This window comes from Eptatretus burgeri, chromosome 3 (assembly GCF_056783735.1).
Source record: "Eptatretus burgeri isolate ZD-2024b chromosome 3, Ebu_testis_v1, whole genome shotgun sequence".
NCBI lineage: Eukaryota > Metazoa > Chordata > Myxini > Myxiniformes > Myxinidae > Eptatretus > Eptatretus burgeri.
Genome location: NC_140963.1, coordinates 5,466,774 through 5,492,908, shown reverse-complemented (window position 1 = coordinate 5,492,908; position 26,135 = coordinate 5,466,774). Strand labels below are relative to the sequence as shown.

At 33.7% G+C, this 26,135-nt stretch overlaps 1 long non-coding RNA gene across 1 annotated transcript in view; it reads left to right on the top strand.

The window, feature by feature from the left end:
- The window catches only part of LOC147029326 (uncharacterized), a 225,352-nt gene that overhangs the window by 144,516 nt on the left and 54,701 nt on the right, over nt 1–26,135 (top strand). The window lies entirely within an intron of this gene.

The window sequence follows — 26,135 nt, the reverse complement described above, 5'->3', positions numbered from 1 at the left end:
TATAAATTCAATATGGAACCTAAAAATTGGGTTTATCTACCTGTATCAGGAAAAACCATACACAGAGTAAATTTTAGGATAACCGACCAAGATAATCGTGTGATTTCTTTTAATGGAGAAGTTATATCCATCAGAATTCACCTACGTGAAGTTTTCCAATAAATAAATACGATGGTTATTGTGAGGAAACACGAGTTGGGAAAATATAAAATAATTACAGGGGATGGGATGTTCCTTTCTCCATACTACAAGGGTGAAGGTATGTATCTTGGTGGAGGATACTATAAACCCAAGAGACAAAGGGGTGTTGGACATCAATTTAGAGGAGATGGGATAATTGATACTCTCATGGGTATTGGTTCAACTATTCTTAAACATAAAGATCTAATTGGTTCAACTGCTTCTGCTGTGGGAAATGTAGCAGGTGCTGTAAAGAGTATAAAAGATGCTCAGAAGGAATCTCATAAATTACAAGCAATAAAAGAAATTAAGAAAAGCAAAACTCAGTTGTCCCCCCAAGAACGACAGAAAATAATTCAAATACTTGGATCAGGGTTTCAAAAGTTTTAACATCTTTTTTCCTAAGTAAATACAAGTATGGAAGCAATTGATAGTATCTGATTTGGATGATACTATTATTATCTCAAACTCCACTAAAAAAGAAGATTACTTCAAGGTAAATGCAATAACTGGAACAGACTGGAATACGAATGGTACAAAAAGTTTTGAAATAAATAATCAACAAACCTATTTGAATCTCTGAAAGTTTCTTGTTGTGTAAATTTAAATTCACTAAAGCTGGGAATAACACAAACGCTACACTTGTAAATGATTTCTTCTGGAAAATGTTTGATAGTGTGCGTTTGTATATTGGAACACAAGAAGTTGAAGCGGTTGATTATGTCTCTGCTGTATCTGAAATGATGAAATTTACACTCTATACATTCAGTGATAGAATGGGAAAGGGGGCTGTCGAAGGTTTTATTCCTGATATGTCAATGGGAACAAACACAGACCCTGGATATACTCAAAGGAAAGGAATGTATAATGATGATACAAAAGCAGAAAATAGTTTTACTGTGGCAGTTCCTCTTAAAGGTATATCTGGATTTTGTGATCATGATAAAGTTCTGTATGGTCTTAAAATTAGATTTCAACTACAGAGGAATGATAATGAAAATCGATTGATTTTTGGTGTTGGTAATGCTTTTAGTGATCAGAATAGATTTGTAATTGAGGAGATGAGTTGGTATATCAGTGAATATACTCCTAATCTTAAAACAGAAGAGATGCTGAATCGAAGACTTAACTCAAAGAAACCACTCAGTGTATCATACCTCAAAAGAAGATGTCAACACGTTAAACTCAACCAAACTACTTACACGTGGAATTTGGGTGTTCTGGAAGGAAAGCCACGATATCTGTGGATCATTTTTAAAAAGCCAGATGGTGATACTGCGACTGATAAGAATAATGCATTGAGTGATAATGCTAAGGTGAAACAACTTCGCGTTTCTCTACATGGAACATTTTATCCACGAGATAGATTGGAAATTAATTGGGAAAAAAATGATTTTGCTGAAGCATACAAGTCTTACCAAAAGGTGTGTGAAAGTAATGGAAATAAAGAGCCTATTTTGGATATGACAGCATTTAAAAGTTTGTATACAATCTATGCGTTTGACCTGAGCGCTCAAAAGGAAACTATAAAGTCTAATCGAGTGGATACTTCCCTATACATTGAAAGAGGAGAGAGTGAAGAAGTTGATACATATTGTTTGCTTTTGGAAGAAACAGAATTGCAGATTAATACAGATAATGGTGTGATGATTAGTCTCACATAATTTTTTGTTAAGTAAATGAGTGGCAAAGTACCAACTGGGGTATATGTTAATCAAATCAATCTTCATAAACTATCATCTTGTGTTCAAAATCAAAAGCCTTGTACGATTAACGTTAATACAATTCAGAGAAAAGGAGCAGTAAGAATTGATGTTTTGCTCACAAGAGAATAGGTTAAAATCTTGAATGACACTGGCTCACTTAAAATTAAAATGACAAAACCAATGTTGAAAAAATATTCAATAAGAGAGACGAGTGGAGGATTTCTCCCATTTCTAATTCCTTTATTTGCTGGTTTAAGTGCAGTTGGAGCATTGACGGGCGGTATTTCAACAGCGGTGAAAACTGCCAACGAAAGGAAGGCTCAACTCCAGGCTCAAAAGGAATTGGAAAGACATAACAAAGAGTTGGAGAAACAAATTAGTGGAAGTGGTGTAATTGTAGATTTTGCTGAAAAACTTGAAGGTCTGCCTGATAAAGCGAGATTGTTAGTTGGAGATATGCATTCTTCTATAGCACAAGCAGGTGTAAAATTAATGAAAAGAGGTAATGGATTATATCTTTCTAATAAATAAATGAGCATTGATGAGTGGTTGAAAGAATTTGGAAAGAATACAACATCAAATTTACAACTTGTTAAATATTGTAAGAAATTAAAAATTCATAATGTGGTTATTTGTATGAGAGATGAATTAACAAATGTGCCGAAACATACAAAGAATATTATTATGAACTTAGAAGATAATAATGGGAACGGTTCTCATTGGGTTTGTATTTTTAATAGTCAAGACAAATATTATTTTGATAGTTTTGGTCTTCCACCACCTGTTGAAGTCATAAAATTCTTACAGAATGGTGTTTATCAAACATTTCAAGTCCAAGAATTAAATTCCAAGTGTTGTGGTCAATTATGTCTATATGTGTTATTTCAACTCAACAAAAATAAAAAAATTTATGATATTATTTTTAATCTAATATAAATGACTTATGTTGGTAAAGATGGTTCTATCTTTGGTGTATCTCAAGAACTGGATATTGATTTATCAAATTATTACACAAAGGCACAGGCTGAACGACATAAATATAATATAACCAAAAATATTAACATGAAAAATGCTTATAAATTAAAAAATTATCCAAGCCCGACTGACGCAAATGACTTGGTGAGATTAAGCGATTTATCACAATATATATACTTAAATAAAACTGCCGTGTATTCCAAAGATACAGAAGTGTTGATATTATCTCCAGGTCACACAGAATTCACAGTTCGAATTAAAATAAATTTTTATAAAGAAGGACGTATCGTTTGTATGAGAATAGAACAATGGGGGTATGATATGAATGATTTAGGGTATAATTGGTCATTTAAAATTAACCTCGAAGACCTGGAACAATTAAATCAGTCTCGTAAGGAAGAATATTATCCACTTGGTATCGAGAATGAGTTTTGTGGGTCCACGATTAGTAAACAACAAATAAAAGAATTTAATAAGGGTAAATATAATAATGGTTTTGCCCTTGTTTATCTCATGAAAACAGAAAAAACAGGATTATATTTAATAAGTAAGGAAATACAAAATGATTTAACTATGGGAAGATGGGGAGGTGTTTCGTGCCATTATATTATTCGAACATATATTTCTAATACATAAATGACAGCAAGAAGGCTTCAAGAAAATTATCATTTCTGTGTCCAAGCATACCTTCAAGAAAAGGGTATTCGGTATTTTAATAAATATGTTCTACAACATAAGAATGAGGTATTTTCAATAAGTGATTGGCATTATGCTGATGTTGATAAACCGACAACTTTAGATTTAATGAAAATGTTAAATCATGAAAAAATTATAAAGTTAAGAAAAGGTAAGGCTCTTTTAGAAATTCAAAATAAATTTTATTGGTTTCCTGTTGTAAAAAAAAATTATTTTGGATACAGGAATAACAAGAAATCCTGATGAATATATGTATAATATTCTATGGGTTGTAAGTGATTCAAGGATAGTAACGGATGAGGAAGGAGTTGAAGAAGAGAGGGAAGAGGAGGAAAAGGAGAAGAGAGAGAAGGAGGAGAGGGAGAAGAGAGAGAAGGAGGAGAGGGAGAAGAGAGAGAAGGAGGAGAGGGAGAAGAGAGAGAGGGAGGAGAGGGAGAAGAAAGAGAAGGAGAGGGAGGAGAGGGAGAAGAGAGAGAAGGAGGAGAGGGAGAAGAGAGAGAAGGAGAGGGAGGAAAGAGCGAGACAAAATAAATATCAAAATATGGAAACCAGTGAGATTAAAAAAAGATTAGTGGTATTACAGAAAATAACTCAACCCACCGAGGAGGAAAACAAAGAATTTACAAGTCTATTTACAATACTTTCGACAAGAATATTGATATCGACAAGATATTCATTTTAATTCAAGTTTTTCATTTTTTTTTTTTTCTTAAATAAATGGAGGAGAGAGTGAAGGCATTTCTAAGGATTCTTTATGTTTTAAAAATTAAGATTCAAATGTGCATGTTGGAAACTAAAAAGGTTTTTGCACTCTGCAGGAATTTTTCTCATAAATAAATGAGTTATTGTCTCAAATGTAAAAAGAAAACTAATACTCAAAATATTTCATATATTAAAAGTAAAAATAACAGGGTTATGCAAAAAGGTATATGTTCGGTGTGTGGTTCAAAAAAAAATCAATTTATCTCCCAACACAAACTAGGAGGAGATATACAAAAGTTTTTATCAGGAAGTAAATTTACAACTACTGGAATACCAGGGGAATTATATCTTCCAGGGTATTCTTTCTGTGGTCCAGGCACAAACTTGGATAAAAGATTAGATGAGGCAGACAATCCTAAATCCTGGAGTCAACCTATCAATAGAGTTGATGAAGTGTGCATGAGACACGATATTGATTATCGGAATACCACAACGTTGGAAGAAAAGCATGAAGCCGATAGAGAAATGTTGTATAATTTGTCATGATACAAAATCCAACGTTGAGAGAAAAAGTTGATCAGTTCATTGTGAAGAATATGATCAGTGCTAAATTGAAACTTGGACTTGGAAATTCAAAAAACTTGTTACCTCTAATGATGTCATTAAGATTGAAGAGCAATTAGCTGATGAATTACATAAACCAATATTCACAAAGTTTCAGAGAAGGTAAGTTTATTCCAAGGAAGTAGATTATATCTGGTCTGCTGATTTGATTGAACTCAATAATGATAAGGGGAACAAGTATGCTTTAACCGTTATTGACTTTAGGAGTAGATATGCGTGGGTTGTCCCTTTAAAAAACAAAACAGGTAATACTCTTATGTTAGCTTTTCAACAGATATTTAATAAAAGTAAGAGAAAACCTAAAAAATTGTGGACTGATGAGGGTAGAGAGTTTTATAACAAGACATTTATGAATTTTCTAAAAAATAACAGTATTACATTATACAGTACCTTTAATGAAGGGAAGGCAGTTGTTGTTGAACGTTTTAATCGTACCTTAAAAGAGAGACTATATAAAAAATTCACACAACTCGGTTCACAACAATGGTCATCTTTTATTCAGGATATGGTGGATAAGTATAATGACACTATTCACACGTCAACAAATATGAAACCATCAGAAACATTTACAAAATTAAAATATGAAAAAGAGATTAATGTCAGAAAACCTAAGTTCAAAGTTGGTGATATCGTAAGAATATATAGGTGGAAATCTCATTTTGAAAAGGGTTTTACTGAACGATGGACGAAAGAACTTTTTAAAATTGTTGATGTAATAGATACGGTTCCTTGGACTTATAAAATATATGATTTGGAAGGGGAAGAGATTTTAGGTTCATTTTATTCACAGGAATTACAAAAGACAAAACTAAGCAGATAATACTCATGGGAGCAATGGGTTGTCCCTTCACTCCCTCCTACTATACACCTTTGTGGACACTAGAGGGACAAGTCCGAGGTGTATTACAGTATATAATGTGTGTCAAGGGGGACGTTCTTAGATCTGTGAACCCCAAACACAGAATCCTCAACTGAATAGTCAAGGCTTAACTTTTGTTTGTTGGTGTGTGTGTGTGTGTGTGTGTGTGTGTGTGTGTGTGTGTGTGTGTGTGTGTGTGTGTGTGTGTGTGTGTGTGTGTGTGTGTGTGTGTGTGTGTGTGTGTGTGTGTGTGTGTGTGTCCCAACCCTCACATTCAAAATCTCAACCCCAACTCAATCCTCGCCCAACACAATGTCTTTTTCAAAATGAGATTTCCACCTATATATATATTTTTTTTTTTTACGTTTTTTTTTTTTTCTCTTCTTCCAATTCTGTCTTTGAAAGCTTTCAGGTTTGATGACGTAGAAAGGGGGAGTAAGCCTGCACTTTCTTCCCAGAACTTTCTTGATCTTGCTCCCATCAAGCACCATCCGACAAAGAACTACATCGATAGGTTTAGATCCCAAAGAGTGATAGCAACTCCAAAAGTCTACAAAATATAAATAAATAAAATAATAATAATAATAATAAATAAATAAATAAATAAATAAATAAATAAATAAATAAATAAATAAATAAATAAATAAATAAATAATAAAAGTCTCCAAAAAAGTTTCAAGTGTCCAACATAAACCCAACTTTCCAAGTCTTCAAGGTATAACCACATTCCCGTTGAGTTTCCAAGATATGTATCACATTGTGAGTTATCAATCCAGAACCCACATTTCAAGTCTCCAAAAATATAACCATCTATCCAAGACTCCAAGGTAGAATCACAATTTCCAGAAATATAGTGGGTTTCAGTGATAGATCTCACATAGTATAACTGTGGATCATCAAGGAAAACTCCATTTTTCCAATTTTTATGGGTTTCAGTGATAGATCTCACATAGTATAACTGTGGATCATCAAGGAAATCTCCATTTTTCCAATTTTTATGGGTTTCAGTGATAGATCTCACATAGTATAACTGTGGATCATCAAGGAAAACTCCATTTTTCAAAATGTCTGAAAATTGTGAGTCTCCAAGGTAAAACTTGTATTCTGGCTCATCAAGGTATAACTTGTTCAGGGGGTATTGTCTTGATAACTCACAATGAGTACTATTGTTGCAAAACTCTTTTTCAGGACTTTGCTGGTCTCCAAGGTATAACTCTTTGGTTAGATCATCAAGGACGAACTTGTTCTGTGGGTCTTGGTCGCTCATAAGGTCTTCAACCAAGTCAACAATTTCGCTCCAAGTTGTAGCAAAAGCAGTATTTTCATTTCGTATTTCAGATACAATTTCCTGTGAGAGAAAATAATAATGTATTAATTAAGTTATTTAATTATTAAACGAGTCGATGTTTAAAAGGAACTAAAAATAGGAAAATAAAAATCTTACCTCAACAGATAAGAGGTTTGAATCCAGTTCATCAACTTGAAGGTTTAGTTCCATACAAGTCAGAGAGTTCCAGGCAAGCACACAGCACACCATTGCCAGCAAAAAAAATGTTTAAAATGGAGCCTGGGCATGAGGCTTTTATAGGGAAAGACTGTTGGGTGTGGTTTCCTTTGGAAATTCCCTGGGCAAGCCTAGGCAAGCCTTCGTTGGAAAATTTTTCAAAACCATAACATGCTGGAATTTTCTTGTGATTTCTTTTTGAGTCAGAGATGAACTGGAAATGATGTAAGAGTAGGTGGGACTTAGCAAAAGTAGGCGGGGCTTAGGAAAAGTGGGCGTGGCTTAGAAAAAACCTCATGAAAAGTGGGCGGGGCTTAGCAAAAGTGGGTGGGGCTTAAAGAAAAGTGGGCGGAGCTTATAAAAAATCCACAGAAGAGTGGGCGGGGCTTAGAGGGAAGTGGGCGTGGCTTATGGAATACCTCGTGGAAAGTGGGCGGGGCTTAAAGAAAAGTGGGCAGGGGTTTAACAAAAATAACCTGTGGCTCAGGAGGTGGTCAGATGAGAGCATTAAGAGAAGTTTATCATTTCATAATGGCACAAAAGGGGTATCTTAAAAAATATAAAGATTCAAATGTTTTGTTTGTCAATATTTTATATGGGGATTATTGTGCAAAGAAAATTAAACTATTGAAGGAATTTGAGAATGAACAAATCTTTATAGGTTCAATGAGTGAGCTAAACAATATGCATCGGTTATTTGATAAAGAGTGTCCCGGGGCTTAGACGTTTCAAATATTTCTTTGGAATCACCTTTAACAAATCACATTACTACTTTGCTACTTGAACAAATCTTTATCTTGTTGTATGGGTTATTTGAATAGAGAGCCCCTTGTTTAAAAGGGGAGACAAATAAATATACCTTGGGATAAAAAGGGGGTTTATTTTTAAGGAAAAAAAAAGGGAATCGCTGAAAATCCTCCATTCACTTCCATAGGGAAAAGTGAGCCAGAACCAGTATATTCACCCTACTATTATACAAATAATCATACATCAATATCTTTGATAAATGAAGAACTGCTGTTCCAATATAAATTGGTTTATCCATTACAATACTTTCCTTTTTCATATGAATTGCAGAAAAGTTCTCTGAAAAAACCTCTTCTCTCTCAAAACTTGGTTTATTTATCAATCTCGAAGCTTCTTTCCAAGATGTTGCGAATCTAATGTTTTGCCTGTTTCTAACATTTTTCATAGTCTTTCCAAATACAGCATTATTCATTAATTTATAAAAGTCCCCTTCAAATTTTGCTTTTGTATTTGCTCTCATATCTGTATTGAATTGAATATACTTTTTCACCCAAGGACTTTGTTTAAATTTTAAAACTCTATGAATTTTAGCTACTCTCAATCCTTCAAAAACAAACAAAAAAAAATAAAACAATCAAAAATTGTTTTAAGCTTCTCTGATGCAAAACATATCCCTCTTTATCATAGAATGTTGTTAATAACTTTTCTGTTGATTTGCCTTTAATATTAAAACTTTTATGATCATCACTGAACCATTCTTTCTTTGGGGTTTCTTTCTCACATGCAAAAGGAAGGTCTTTATGCTTATTATGAAGATCACTCGGGTACCTCAAATCAACTTCAAAATAATAACCTTCTTCTTCGTCATTCAATTCCTCTTGAGAAGAAATAACAATATTCATCAAAGCCTTTTCATAATCCTTTTCTTCCACCCACTCTAATTTACCATAAGGCAGAGATTGAGACATTGCCCATCCATACAAATTATTAGCATCAAAATACATCAAATAATTACTATCTTTTTCACTATCATAATTTGGAAGATATTTATTATTTGCTTTAGCATATCTTTTTGAACATACTTGTGATATTCCACCTCTCTTGGACTTCTCAATCATCAAAAGCATATCAACATCACTGATTAAATCTATATCTTGTTTTGTCATTTTCAACATTGCACTCCAAGCTAAACCAGGAGCTGTGAAATAGTGGGCAGGATCTAATCCATGACAATTTTTATTATGACAGAGTGATCTAAAAGCTTCAAACACATCAGCTAACAATAAAACATCTGTTTATAGATATAAATCATGATATTCTCCAAGGTTCTTTATCTTAAATATTTTCCATATTTCTTGCGTGTGTTTATATTCCTTATCACTTATCTCTTCTTCATAAAGGTTATGATAGAAACTTTTTTTGAAGGAAGTTGTGTTTCTTTAAATCTCATAAATGAATCCATATAATCATAAGGATAAATTCCCTTACTTGTAAGAATTTTCTCTTTACTTTGAATTTTATTCCTTGTTTGAATTTCCTCTCTCGTGAGAATTCCTTCTTTAATCAGAATTTCATCTTTAATCTGAATTTCCTCTTTAGTTAGAATTTCATTCATTGTTCGAATTTTCTTTATAATTAGAATTTCATCTTCAGTTAGAATTTCTTCATTAATTTCCTCATTAATTCGAATTTCCTCTTTACTTTGAATTCTCTCTTTAATCTGAATTTCCTCTTTAGTGAGAATTTCCTCTTTTGGAAAGAATGAATTAAGATTTGGAAAAGAGTCCGTGGAGCTTAGATTTGATGCGAGGTAGGCTAGTGGTGTTCCCATAAACTTGTAAGAATCGAGAAACCTAATATGAGTTAAAGGTTTTGTGAATATCATTTTTGTAAATGAAATATACTTTTGACTTGTGTTTGTTATGGCAGAAATATTCCCTGGTGTTTTTGAAAGTTCATTTATAAATAGATTTGTATCATAGTTGGTGCTGTTGTGAAGAAAGACTGGAATAAAAGAAGGTAATTTATAATTAAGATTACAACAGGAATGAGCGGGACCTCTATATTTACCAGTAAGATGACAATGATCCCTAACTTTAGACTCCTTAATTTCCCCCTCACAAATATGACAGATATTGTTCTTTCTAAATTCTAATTTTTCTTCTTTGGTTAATTTCATCGGTTCATTTGTTTCTTTCATTAATTTAGTGAGTCTTATACAATCCTTTTCTAATCGTTTTACAAACTCTTGTGAAGCTTTTTTTCCACTATAATGTTCAAGTTTGTTATACTTTTCTCCAACAGATGATTTGATATAATAACAGAAACCACAAGGAATATGTTTTTGATATTTATTTGTATATGATTCTTTTGGATTAGGAGAAGCAGTGTTTATCTTTTTTTTAATTTTTTTTATTTTTTTTTTGTATACCTTGGTCGAGGCTCGTATGAGAGCTAACACACAACTCACAGCAAGGAGGCATGAGACAAGAGGGGCGGGAGTGGAAGGGACAAAACATTGGGGAACAGACACAGGTGAACTGTAGAAGGGAGAGGGATGGGGATGGGACGGGGAACATGGCGAGGAGAAGATGGACATTACAGGGACTTTCAGGAAGGAAAGCAGGAGAATTGAAGGAAGTGGGCTTGGGTGGATTATCGGGGGTAGAAAAGATCGAGGATTTGGATGGGGGAAGATAAGAGGTGGTGGTGAACAGCTGTTTTGAAAGCCTGGAGGGAAGAATGGGAAAGAATAGAGTGAGGAAGTTTATTCCAAAGGCGGGAAAAAAGAGGAATGAAAGAGTGAAGATGAGCAGTGATTCGTGATTTTGGTAGTTTTACCAGAAGGGGGTTGTTGGCGGACCTTGAGCGCCCTGTGGAAATGTGGTTGGGACAAATCGCAGAGAGAGCAGGGGGGGCAAGGCTGGAGAGGAGTCGGTAGAAGACAGAAAGACCACCGACCAACCTGCGGTGATTGAGTGAGAGGCCCAAAGACTCAGCTTCATTGCGGGAGATGCCAATGATCTTAAAAGCCCTGGTTTCGACAGCGTGAAGTCGAGAAAGGTGGGAGGCAGGAGCACCAGCCCAGAGGGGAGAGCATTACTCCATCAGGCTACGGACAAAAGCTTTTTAAGTAGTCAGGAGCTCAAGAGGGCCGAGGAAGGACTTTGCACGACGGAGGATTCCCAGTCGGCGACTGGCTTTTGAGGCAAGGTTGGAAATGTGACTTTCCCAGGAAAGGTCATGGCAGATAGTGAGACCCAGAAGCTTGAAAGAAAAGACTTCTTCCAGAGGATTGTTGAGAAAGTGGATGGGGGGGTTTTGTAAACGGTCCTTTCGAAGAGACATAGTGAGAGTGTGAGATTTGTGTGGATTGAAAGACATGTTCCACGTGTTGGACCAGTTTGTGATTTTATCCAGATCTGCAGTGAGCGAAGAAGCTGCTGCTTGCCGGTCTGAGGGATGACAGATGGTACGGCAGAGGGTGGAGTCATCGGCAAAGAGAAATAGAGGATTTTCCAGAGAGTCCGAGAGATCATTGATGAAAACCAGAAAAAGAACAGGGCCCAGAACGCTACCTTGAGGAACTCCAGCCTGCACAGGAAGAGGGGATGAAAGAACTCCATTTAGGGCCACACGTTGACTGCGACAGGAGAGGAAGTCTGCGAGCCATGAGTGGAGATGGCCTTGAGATCCTTTTTAAGGATACATTCAAAATCAGCGTATATCACAAATGGGTGCATGATAGATTTATTATAATCTTCAAAAGAAATCTTTTCACCAGGTTTAGGCATTGTAATTACAGCTGATTTATGATTACTACAATATTTTGAATGTTGTTCTAATCGTTCTTTTGTATGAAATGAATTAAGACACCACTTACAAGGATATATTTTGTTTGCTGTTCTGAATACCTGAGAAGATATTAATCTTGATAAATTATTGATGTATGTGTAATGTGAATTATTTCCAACACTAAAATATAAAAGATCAATGTGTGTTTCTTCATTTTTACAGTTGTTTGAAATTTTTAATATTTGAACTTTGTTTGTATCCGTTCATCCATATACATTAATAGAAAGATTATTCTTTTTCTCAAATTTAGGAATATCTGTTAGTGGCATTGGGAATTTAAAATCTTTAATGTCCAAGGTATTCTCATATTTCATATATTGTTTTACTCTTTCTGAATTACATTTTGGTGGATGAAAGTGAGCAAGAACAGACCAGAGAAAACATTTATTATCATTGTTCTTAATATTAACAACTGCCTTCTTTAGTTTTATTTCTTTTGCTAATTCAATATAAGAAGAAGCTTTAAGAGGGTTTGATTTTAGAATGTGTATATCTAAAAAGATGATTTTTTAAATATTGAATCCACTTCCTACCACTGTATTATCAACATCCTCCTCTTGTTTTGATAGTTCTTCATCAACCCCACTATTCAAAAAGTCTTGAAATGATGTTATAAAATGAAGATCTGTTCTCATATAAGGAGTTTGTTCTTCATCTTGTCTTTTCATATTCATTTTCACTCCCATATAAAACTTTAAACTTTTCATTTCTTTTAATGTCTTTTTAATAACTTTTTCAACATCACGTTTCACTATTTCAATTGATTCAGCTATTGATGATGGACCGGGTTCTCCAAATTGAAAAATCCTTATTTTTATATGCCCTTTAAATGCCCCATCAGTGTTTTCAATATAATAGTCTCCCTTTACTTTAAACTCATTTTTCTTGTGTTTTTGTGATTGAAGATGTCTATTATAACTTCTCTTCAAAACATCCTTTGAACAGATATCAATGTTTTCTTTCCAACTCAAGAGGAGATATTTTATGAAACAGATTAAATGTGTGTTTGTTGGTTCGGAGGTGTTTTCTATAATGTTTATATTTGTGATTACAAACATCACAGTATGTTGTCTTCACCATATTTATATAATAAATCTTTGCTTAAACTAAAATTTTCTTCATGAAAATTTCGTTTATTTTACAGGTGAATCTGTGCTTAAAACCATTTTATCCTCCAACTTTTTCACTTAATAAATACAATGTTTCAAGACACAAAAGACAAGTTTCAATCAATCTCTTCATTTGTTAAAGATACTGAGAAATATGTATAGGATGTAAAATTGAACAAAGATAAATATAACAACTATTGGATAAAAACAATTACGGTGAATAATAAGAGTTCTTCAATTTCCTTCAGTGGAAGGGCTTTTTGTATATCTGGAAGAACATCAATTAAAATATCTCTCACAAAAGTTTCTGCTCTCCTTCTGGTAATATATTCAAAACTAGAAAAAGCAATGAAACAAGAAAAAGTATCAAAAAATAAAAACCTTCTGGATGAAGCTTTACAAAGAAAAGATAAGACCATCTGTAATATGCAAGGAGAAATATGTGTTTTTTTCAACAACCCTAAAGATGTAAATCCTGATGAAATAAAGGATGTTAATATATCAGGTGAAATGACATTTCATTCAATCGTAGTCAAGGATCATTTTAAAAATACCTTTAATATAAAAAATGTAGTAGTTTAATCTGTTAATGAAAAAAAGTATATAGATATCGATGGTAATATTTTTTTCGACAAATTAAATATGAGTCATTATTCAACTGAAGATTTTGAAGATTATGAGCGTGATGACAGTTATGATACCGAGAGTTTGTGTTCAAATGACAGTTACAATACTGAGAGTTTGTGTTCAAACGATAGTTATGAAAGTAGTTTTATAGATGACTGTGTAAGTACGGAAGATGATACCGAAGATGAATTTTAGTTTAAATAAAGTTTTACTTTGTAAATATGTTAGATTTTGAGCCTCTTTAATTCCCTGATTCTCCACATGATATATTTGAGAATTTTCCTGCGTGTGAAAGACAGGGATTGAACACAGAGTCAGAAGCCTAGAAACAATGTATATTCTGTGATTATCTTCTTATAAATGATTATAAAAAATATAAAAAGGAAAATAATTCTTTTAGATTTACACCAAAATGAATTACTTTACAAGATTGAATAGAAAAATGAATGAAAAGTATGAGGGTGATACCACACCTTTCCTTGCAATAGAAGAAACTGAATGTTTAAGAGAGATGTTCAAAGGATTGTTGTTATACATTATTCACGATTGTCATTTTAAGGGAAATATCAACACAAGATACTGTATTGTATTAATAGAATAATGGATTATTATCTTGAAATTAAACCTGAACTTAGGATAAAATATAGAGTTTCTAAAAAAGCCAACAATAAATTAAATAACCTGTTTTCCAAATTTATAAATGAATGATTTTTTCCCATTTGGTAAAATAAGATAAAATTTAACAATCATAAAAATCTTCCAAATTCATTAAGATGTCTCATAGTGGGTTCAAGCAGATGCGGAAAAACCTGCTCACTTTTGAAGATGCTCCTGACTCCCAACTTTTTAGATTATGATAATTTAATAATTTTCACAAAGTTGAGTTTTCAACCAGAGTATCAACTACTCTCACAAGGTTTTGATGCTGGTCTTCAAAAAGAAGATATAATCGGTTTATTTAAACTTCAAAAAAACCCGAAATGATGATAACATTGAAGATATAATACAACTATTTTGTGATACACAGAGATGTAAAATGAAATCAAAACCGATAACTTGTATTCTTCGTGATAATACGGGTGATATACCTTCTCCCAAAGCTTTGGATAAATCAAAAAAGAACCTCGTTACCTTTGATGATTGTGTTAATGAGAGAAACCAAACTGTAATGGACAGCTACTACACAAGAGTGAGACATTCTTCTTGTAATTGTATTTATCTTAGTCAATCGTACTTTCAACTTCCTCGTCGTTCCATCAGAAACAATGCTAATACTTTTATTTTATTCAAGTTAAATTCAAGAGATATAAACAATCTTTGGAGAGATAATTGTTCTACATTATGCAGTAAAAAGGAATTTGGGGATTATATGAAGCACACGACCGAAAAATATATATATATTGTTGTGAAACAAGATGAGATATTAAGGGATATATTTTTTGTTTTATAAACAATTACATATATAAATGACAACTATTATTATAAATCTTGTGGGTAAATCTGCTTCTGGAAAAAAACTTTCATAAATCAAGGTTCTTGTATAGTACAAATGAGAATATTGTAAATTTACTTGAAAACACCCCGTGATACGCATTTTATCAACAACAACTATATCAATAAGACCTGGAGAAATAAAAGGTGAAGATTATCACTATATTTCAGTGGAGGAACATATGCGATTGAGGAATGAAGGCCAAATATTTGAGGAGGTTTCTCTTGGTGCAACAAAATATTCACATTGTAAGAGTGAGTTAAAGAAACTAAAATCTGGTTGTCTTGGGATATTAGAAACTAATCCAGAAGGAAAAAGACAAATTATTAAACATCTGAGCGGGTTGAAGATTTTATCATTCGGTTTTGATGTTGATGAAGAAACTGAACGAAAACGTATGAAAAGCAGAGATACAAGTATTACTGAAGAAGAAATTACAACTCTAATTAATGTTAATAAAGAATTTGATGAAATATTTAAAGAAAAGGATTTATTTGAACACATCTACTTGGATGATGAAGAAAAGGAAAATTTCCCTGCTGATCTTTACAATTCATTAAATGATATTTTCCAATAAATAAATGGATGCAAAAGAAAGAGCAAGAAGATTTAAGGAACATCAAGAGTTGGTTTCAAAAGTTGTAAAACAACAGGAAGACATAAAGAAGAAACGCAGACAGAAACTAACGGGTGAAGAAGCATTTGAAAGAAAACAAGAGAAAACTTTTTAAACCACTTTTAAAAACTTCCAAAGAAAAAATTATAAATGTTTCCACAGTTCCCACAATACAATATATTCCTAAAAAACTTCAAATGATAAAATATTTCAGTCAAATGATGGAGGAAGAATTAGAGCATATAGGAGAATTAGAATATGATGATGAAGGATTCTTTCAACAACTGGAAGAGATTAATCGACACCCTGATTATATTGTGAATGCTCTTCAAAACAATGAATATTCAGTGGATTCAAAAACCATAGCAGGACTCATCCCAACAGAACAACCAGCAATATTTCATCTTGTTCAAGAAAAGGTATTGATATTTAATGATGAATTAAAGTTCTTGGGTTCTGCTCAACCCTCTGTTAAACTAAATCCGAGATTAATGTTTCTTCTCACAAAAGATGGAAGACAAGGTTCAACTTTGAGGGATGAATCAAAGTATATTGAGAAACCATTGGACATGAAAAATAATGAGGATAGAGTATATAGTGATCTGCTGAACACTCTAAATTATAGGGTTAGTATTTCTGGTAAAAGTAGGAAGAATGAGAAGGACAAACACATTATTCAGGCTTTAAGTATCCTTGGTTCAGGTGTTAGTTTTCTTCCAAATGACCCATCACAATTAGTTAATAGACTGTTATTGTTGTTAGATAGTAAGAAGGCTGGAAATAACAATTGTTTTAATGAAGCATCAGCCATTTTAGACCAGTTGATGAACATGAAAATAATTAATAAATATCAATATAAAGACATTTTATCTCATATTAAATAAGATGAGAAGCTCAATCCTTAGTTTTTATTTCACAACAAACGACCACACATCTTCATTCCCATACCCACGACAACTTGACCCAACAATAGAATATGAGGCATCTTTATTGTCCATGGAAACTTATAATACCTTATTTAATATAACTGAGAAAAATGGCAAGTTTAGTTATTATCCGGGAAGTGGATAAAAAACGATAACAGTCTCACCCGGTGCATATGAGATTTCTCAAATATCTTCCGAAATTGTTCGTCTTCTCAAAGAGCAGGGTGATGCACCAAAAAATAATGTTATAGATATTCAAAAACATACTTCATAATCAACGATTAAACTTAAAAATAACTACAAGGTTGATTTCACAATTGATAATTCATTTGGAGAGTTATTGGGTTTCTCCTCAAATATGATTGAAACTAATGGGACGTTTTTCAGTGATGATGTCATTCAAATATCATCAGGAATAAATTTGGTATCAATTCACTGTGATTTGATTGATGGTGCTGATAATGATGGAATAAAAACAAATACAATATTTTCATTCAGCACATACTCAACCCCAATTGGTTATAAATTCAATATGGAACCCAAAAATTTGGTTGATCTCCCTGTGTCAGGAAAATCCATACACAGAGTAAATTTTAGGATAACCGACCAAGATAATTGTATGATTTCTTTCAATGGAAAAGTTATATCCATCAGAATTCACCTACGTGAAGTTTTCCAATAAATAAATACGATGGTTATTGTGAGGAAACACGAGTTGGGAAAATATGTAATAATTACAGGGGATGGGATGTTCCTTTCCCCATACTACAAGGGCGAAGCTATGTATCTTGGTGGAGGATACTATAAACCTCAGAGTCAAAGGGGTGTCAGACATCAATTTAGAGGAGATGGGATAATTGATACTCTAATGGGTATCGGTTCAACTATTCTTAAACATAAAGACCAAATTGGTTCAACTGCTTCTGCTGTGGGAAATATTGCAGGTGCTGTAAAGAGCATAAAAGATGCCCAAAAGGAATGTCATAAATTACAAGCAATAAAAGAAATTAAGAAAGGCAAAACTCAGTTGTCTCCCCAAGAACGACAAAAAATAATTCAAATACTTCGGTCAGGGTTTCAAAAGTTTTAACATCTTTTTTCCTCAATAAATACAAGTATGGAAGCAATTGATAGTATCTATGATTTGGATGATACTGCTATCATCTCAAACTCCACTAAAAAAGATTACTTCAAGGTAAATGCAATAACTGGAACAGACTGGAATGCAAATGGTACAAAAAGTTTCGTAATAAATAATCAACAAACTTATTTGAATCTATCCGAAAGTTTCTTGTTATGTAAATTTACATTCACTAAGGCTGGGAATAACACAAACTCTACACTTGTAAGTTATTTCTTCTGCAAAATGTTTGATCGTGTTCGTTTGTACATTGGAACACAAGAAGTTGAAGCGGTTGATTGTGTCTCTGCTGTAACTGAAATGATGAAATTTACACTATACACATTCAATGATAGAATGGGAAAGGGGGCTGTCGAAGGTTTTATTCCTGATATGTCAACGGGAACAACCACAGACCCTGGATAAACTCAAAGGAAAAGAATGTATACTGATGATTCAAAAGCAGTTAATAGTTTTACTGTGGCAGTTCCTCTTTAAGGTATATTTGGATTTTGTGATCATGATAAAGTTCTGTATGGTCTTAAAATTAGATTTCAACTGTAAAGGAATAATAATGAAAATAGATTACTTTTTGGTGTTGCTCGTGCTTTTGGTGATCAGAATAAATTTGTAATTGATGAAATTAGTTGGTATATTAGTGAATATACTCCTAATCTTAAAACAGAAGAGATGTTGAACAGAAGACTTAACTCGAAGAAACCACTCAGTGTATCATACCTCAAAAGAAGATGTCAACATGTTAAACTGAACCAAACCACTTACACGTGGAATTTGGGTGTTCTGGACGGAAAGCCACGTTATCTGTGGATCATTTTTAGAAAAACAGATGGTGATACTGCGACTGATAAGAATAATGCATTGAGTGATAATGCTAAGGTGAAACAACTTCATCTTTCTCAAGATGGAACATTTTATCCATGAGATAGATTGGAAATTAATTGGGGAAAAAAATGATTTTCCTGAAGCATACAAGTCTTACCAAAAGGTGTGTGAAAGTAATGGAAATGAAGAACCTGTTTTGGATATGACAGCATTTAAAAGTTTGTCGACAATCTTTGCGTTTGACCTGAGTGCTCAAAAGGAAACCATAAAGTCTAATCGAGTGGATACTTCCCTATATATTGAAAGAGGAGAGAGTGAAGAAGATACATATTGTTTGCTTTTGGAAGAAACAGAATTACAGATTAATAGAGATAATGGTGTTATGATTAGTCTCATGTAATTTTTTGTAAAATAAATGAGTGGCAAAGTACCAACTGGGGTATATGTTAATCAAATCAATCTTCATAAACTATCATCTTGTGTTCAAAATCAAAAGCCTTATACGATTAAAGTTAATACAATTCAGAGAAAAGGAACAGTAAGAATTGATGTTTTGCTCACAAGAGAACAGGTTAAAATCTTGAACGATACTGGCTCACTTCAAATTAAAATGACAAAACCAATGTTGAAAAAATATTTAATAAGAGAAACGAGTAGAGGATTTCTCCTCTTTCTAATTCCTTTATTTGCTGGTTGAAGTGCGGTTGGAGCATTGACGGGTGGTATTTCAACAGCGGCGAAAACTGCCAACGAAAGGAAGGCTCAACTCCGGGCTCAAAAAGAATTGGAAAGACAGAACAAAGAGTTGGAGAAACAAATTAGTGGAAGTGGTGTAATTGTAGATTTTGCTGAAAAACTTGAAAGGCTGCCTGATAAAGCGAGATTGTTAGTTGGAGATATGCTTTCTTCTATCGCCCAAGCAGGTGTAAAATTAACTAAAAGGGGTAATGGATTATATCTTTCTCATAAATAAATGAGCATCGATGAGTGGTTTAAAGAATTTGAAAAGAATACAACATCAAATTTGCAACTTGTCAAATATTGTAAGAAATTAAAAAGTCATAATGTGGTTATGTGAATGAGAGATGAATTAATAAACGTGCCTAAACATCCAAAGAATATTATTATGAACTGAGAAGATAATAATGGGAACGGTTCTCATTGGGTTTGTATTTTTAATAGTCAAGACAAATATTATTTTGATAGGTTTGGTGTTCCACCACCCTTTGAAGTCATAAAATTCTTACAGAATGGTGTTTATCAAACATTTCAAGTCCAAGAATTAAATTCCAAGTGTTGTGGTCGATTATGTCTATACGTGTTATTTCAACTCAACAACAAAAATTTTTTTATGACATTATTTTTAATCTAATATAAATGACTTATTTTGGTAAAGATGGTTCTATCTTTGGTGTATACCAAGAACTGGATATTGATTAATCAAATTATTACACAAAGGCACAGGCTGAACGACATATATATCGTATAACAAAAAATATTGATATGAAAAATGCTTATAAATTAAAATATTATCCAAGCCCGACTGACGCGAATGACTTGGTGAGATTAAGTGATTTATCACAATATATATCCTGAAATAAAACGGCCGTGTATTCCAAAGATACAGAAGTGTTGATTTTATCTCCAGGTCATACAGAATTCACAGTGCGAATTAAAATAAATTTTTATAAAGAAGGGCGTATCGTTTGTATGAGAATAGAACAATGGTGGTTTGGTCTGAATGATTTAGGGAATAATTGGTCATTTAAAATTGACCTTGAAGACCTGGAACAATTAAATCAGTCTCGTAAGGAAGAATATTTTCCACTTGGTATGGAGAATGAGTTTTGTGGAAGCACGATTCGTTAACAACAAATAAAAGAATTTAATAAGGGTAAATATAATAATGGTTTTGCCCTCGTTTATATCATGAAAACAGAAAAAAACAGGATTATATATAATAAGTAAGGAAATACAAAACGATTTAACTATGCTAAGATGGGGAGGTGTTTCGTGTCATAATATTATTTCTAATACATAAATGACAGCAAGAAGGCTTCAAGAAAATTATCATTTGTGTGTCCAAGCATACCTTCAAGCAAAGGGTATTCGGTATTTTAATAAATATGTTCTACAACATAAGAATGAGGTATTTTCAACAAAAGATTGGCATTATGCTGATGTTGATAAACGGACAACTTTAGATTTAATTGGAATGTTAAATAATGAAAAAATTATTAAGTTAAGAAAACGTAAGGCTCTTTTGGAAATTCAAAAGAAATTTTATTGGTTTCCTGTTGTAAAAAAATTTATTTTGGATACAGGAATAACAAGAAATCCCGATGAATACAGTCATGCGCCACTTAACGACGGGGTTACGTTCTGAGAAACGCATCGTTAAGCGATGTCGTCGTTGTGCGAACATCATTTTTTTTTTTTCGTTTTCATTTTCGAACATCGTACTTGCACAAAACTACACACCTCGGCTATATGGTGTAGCCTATTGCTCCTCGGATGCAAACCTGTACAGCATGTTACTGTACTGAATACTGTCGGCAATTGTAACACGCATCCAAGAGAGACCGAAGACACATTAGATTTACCTTTGTCCTGTTCATGACGGCCATCGGTGTTGTTAGCAGCAGCTTACAATTTCCTCTCGCATCGATTTTCGAAAGATGAATAAATAGCATTTGAATTTTATGAATACGTAATTATTGCATCGATGTTATAATTTATAAATGAAGAAACGAGCTCCTGTCAATTGTGATATATATTTTTGGAACAGTGCGATTGTTTTAACAACATGAAAAGCTTCACCACAAAGAAATTTGTGTTTTAATTTCGACTGTAACAATGATTTATTCGTGGAATTCTTCAATTCAAAGGTAATTTACTTGCTAGAAGGTAAACGTGCAAACATTGGTTCAGTTTGAAAGCCGATTTCCTTGAATCCCGATTTAGCACGACCCTGCTTTTTCGCGATGACATTTTATGGACCTCAACGATCGCATTATAACAGGGCCACACTGTCGTTTATTATCATTATGAAGTATTATGTACTGTACAGCGTACATAATTGTATGTGCTATTTTATACGACAGGCAGCGCTACGTCGGCTACATCACTCGGGGATAGGAATTTTTCAGCTACATTTTTTTTTTCAGAGCTGGCAGATCCGTCGTATGTGCGATCCGTTATTGCCCGGAACGTCGTTAAGCGGCGCATGACTGTATATGTATAATATTCTATGGGATGAAAGCGATTCAAGGATATTGAGGGACAAAGAAGGAGTTGAAGAGAGAGAAGAAGAGAGGGAGGGAGGAAAGGGAGAAGAATGAGAAGGAGTAGAGAGAGAAGGAGGAAAGGGAGGAGAGGGAGAAGGAGGAGAAACAGGAGACGGAGGAAAGAGCGAGAATGAATAAATATCAAAATATGGAAACCGGTGAGATTAAAAAAAGATTGGAGGTATTACAGAAAATAAATAAATCTCAACTCACCGAGGAGGAAAACAAAGAATTGACAAGTTGATTTGCAATATTTTCGACAAGACTATTGACATCATTTTCAAGGACAAGATATTGACTTTAATTAAAGTTTTTCATTTTTTTCTTAAATAAATGGAGGAGAGAGTGAAGGCATTTCTAAGGATTTTCATGTGTTAAAAATTAAGATTCAAATGTGCGTGTTGGAAACTAAAAAAGTTTTCACACTCTGTAGGAATTTTTCTCATAAATAAATGAGTTATTCTCTCAAATGTAAAAAGAAAACTAATACTAAAAATATTTCATATTTTAAAAGTAAAAATAATAGGGTCATAAAAAAGGTACATGTTCGGTGTGTAGTTAAAAAAAACAAAACAATTTATCTCCAAACACAAACTCGGAGGAGATATTCAAAAGTTTTTATCAGGAAGTAAATTTACAACTACTGGAAGACTAGGGGAATTTTATATACCAGGGTATTCTTTCTGTGGTCCAGGCACAAACTTGGATAAAACATTTGATGAGGCTGACAATCCTAAACCATGGAGTAAACCCATCAATAGGGTTGATGAGGTGTGCATGAGACACGATATTGATGATGGGAATACGACAACGTTGGAAGAAAAACATGAAGCCGAAAGTGAAATGTTGTATAATTTGTCTCTGATACAAAATCCAACCTTGAGAGAAATACTTGATAGGTTCATCGTGAAGAAGATGATCAGTGCTAAATTGAAACTTGGACTTGGAAATTCAAAAAACTTATGGACTCTCATGATGTCATTAAGATTGAAGAGCAATTAGCTGATGAATTACATAAACCAATATTCACAGTTTCAGAGAAGGAAGGTTTATTCCAAGGAAGTTGATTATATCTGGTCCGCTGATTTGATTGAACTCAATAATGATAAGAGGTACAAGTATGCTTTAACCTTTATTGATTTGAGGAGTAGATATGTGTGGGTTGTCCCTTTAAAAAACAAAACAGGTAATACTCTTATGTTACCCTTTCAACATATATTTAATAAAAGTAAGAGAAAACCTAAAAAATTTTGGACTGATGAGGGTAGAGAGTTTTATAACAAGACATTTATGAATTTTCTAAAAAATAACAGTATCACATTATACAGTACCTTTAATGAAGGAAAAGCCGTTGTTATTGAACGTTTTAATCATACCCTAAAAGAGAGACTATATAAAAAATTCACACAACTCGGTTCTCAACAATGGTCATCTTTTATTCAGGATATTGTGGATAAGTATCATGACACGATTCACATGTCAACAAATATGAAACCATCAGAAACATTTACAAAACTAAAATATGAAAAAGAGATTAATGTCAAATAGCCCAAGTTCAAAGTTCGTGATATCGTAAGAATATATAGGTGGAAATCTCATTTTGAAAAAGGTTATACAAAGCGATGGACGAATGAACTTTTAAAAATTGTTGATGTAATTGATACGGTTCCTTGGACATATAAGATATATGATTTAGAAGGGGAAGAGATTTTAGGTTCATTTTATTCACAGGAATTACAAAAGACAAAACAAAGCAAATAATGCCCATGGGAGCAATGGGTTGGCGCTTCACTCCCCTCTACTATACACCGTTGTGGACACTCGAGGGCCAAGTCCGAGGTGTATAATTAATAGGTGGCATCTGCCATATATAATGTGTGTCAAGGGGGGACGTTCTTAGATCTGTGAACCCAAAACACAGAATCCTCAACTGAATAGTCAAGGCTTAACTTTTGTTTGTTGGTGTGTGTGTGTCTGTGTGTGTGTGTGTGTGTGTGTGTGTGTGTGTGTGTGTGTGTATGTGTGTGTGTGTGTGTGTGTACCCCCCCTCCCTCACATTCAAAATCTAAACCCCCACCCCAACCCTCACATTCAAAATCTCAACCCCCGCCCGAACCATCATATTCAAAATCTCAACCCCCCACCCAACCCTCACATTCAAAATCTCAACCCTCACCCCAATCCTCACATTCAAAATCCGAACCCACACATTCAAAATCTCAACCCCAACCCTTGCATCCAAAATCTCAACCCTCACCCCAACCCTCACCCAACACAATGTCTTTTTTAAAATATGTATTTCAATAATACATCTTTTTTATGTTTTTTTCTCTTCTTCCAATTCTGTCTTTTAAAGCTTTCAGGTTTGATGAAGTAGAAAGGCAGAGTAAGAACCTTCCTGCACTTTCTTCCCAGAACTAACAATATATATTTTTTATGTTTTTTTTCTCTTCTTCCAATTCTGTCTTTTAAGGCTTTCAGGTGTGATGAAGTGGAAAGGGGGAGTAAGAACTTTCCTGCCCTTTCTTCCGAGAACTTTCTTGATATTGTTCTCATCAAGCACCATCCAACAAAGGACTACAACGATAGGTTTAGAATCCATAGAGTGGTAGAAACCACATTTCAAGTCTCCAAAATAAAACCAACTTACAAAGTCTCTCAGGGATAACTCATTTCCTAATTTTTTTCAAAATTTGTGAGTCTCCAAGGTAGGCCCCATATTTACAACCATCTTGGCAGAACCCTTTTCCTGAGTCTCCAAGGTAGTTATTTAAACCATCAAGGCGGAACTCATTTACTGATTTTTTTCAAAATTTTTGAGGTCTCCGAGGTTGGTTTCATATTTAAAACCACCAAGGGTAACTCATTTACTGATTTTTTTCAAAATTTGTGTCTCCAAGGTAGGCCCCATATTTAGAACCATCTTCGCAGAACCCTTTTCCCAAGTCTCCAAGGTAGTTATTTAAACCATCAAGGCAGAACTCATTTACTGATTTTTTTCAAAATTTGTGAGTCTCCAAGGTAAAACTTGTATTCTGGCTCATCAAGGTATAACTTGTTCAGTGGGTATTGCCTTGATAACTCACAATGAGTACTATTGCTGTAAAACTCTTTTTCGGGATTTTGCTGATCTCCAAGGTATAACTCTTTGGTTGGGTCTTGGTCGCTCATCAGGTCTTCAACCAAACCGACAATTTCGCCCCAAGTTGTTACAAAAGCAGTATTTTCATTTTGTATTTCAGATACAATTTCCTGTGAGAGAAAATCATAATTTATTAATTAAGTGATTTAATTATTAAATTTTTATATGCTTAAATCAAACTCTGTAAATAGGAAAATAAAATCTTACCTCAATAGATAAGAGGTTTGAATCCAGTTCATCGACTTGAAGGTTTAGTTCCATACAAGTAGTAGAACTACAAAATCATCCCACTCAAGGTCCAGCTCGTTCTGTGGGTCTTGGTCGCTCACAAGGTCTTCAACCAAGCCAACAATTTCACCCCAAGTTGTGGCAAAATCGGTATTTTCATTTTGTATTTCAGATACAATTTCCTGTGAGAGAAAATAATAACGTAATAATTAAGTGATTTAATTATTAAATGAGTCTATGCTTAAATCAAACTCTGTAAATAGGAAAATAAAATCTTACTTCAACAGATAAGAGGTTTGAATCCAGTTCATCAACTTGAAGGTTGAGTTAAATACAAGTAGTAGAACTCCAAGGAACTCCAAGCTTAGCACAGCACTCCATTGTCAGTAAAAAATGTTTAAAATGGAGTCTGGGTTGAAGCTTTTATGCAGAAAGACTGGTGGGCATGGTTTCCCTGGGCAACTCCAGGCAAGCCTTGTGAGTCAGATGTTGTTAGAATGGAGAAAATTTTTTCAAAATGGAGGAATCTTTGAAAATTCCCTCGGCAAGCCCAGGCAAGCCTTTGTTGGGAAGTTTTTCAAAACCATAACATTCTAGATTTTTCTCGTGATTTCTTTGTGAGTCAGAAATGAACTGGAAATGATGTAAGAGTAGGCGGGGCTGAGTAAAAGTGGGCGTGGCTTATGAAAAATACCTCATGAAAAGTGGACATGGCTTATGAAATACCTCATGAAAAGTGGGTGGGGCTTATGAAAAGTGGGCGTGGCTTATGCAAAAAAATAATCTGAGGCTCAGGAGGTAGTCAAACAAGAGCATTGAGATTAGTTTTGTCATTGTATTTCTGCTCAACAAAGATATTTAGACCAATAACTAAGTTCTAAAATAATATTTGTGAAC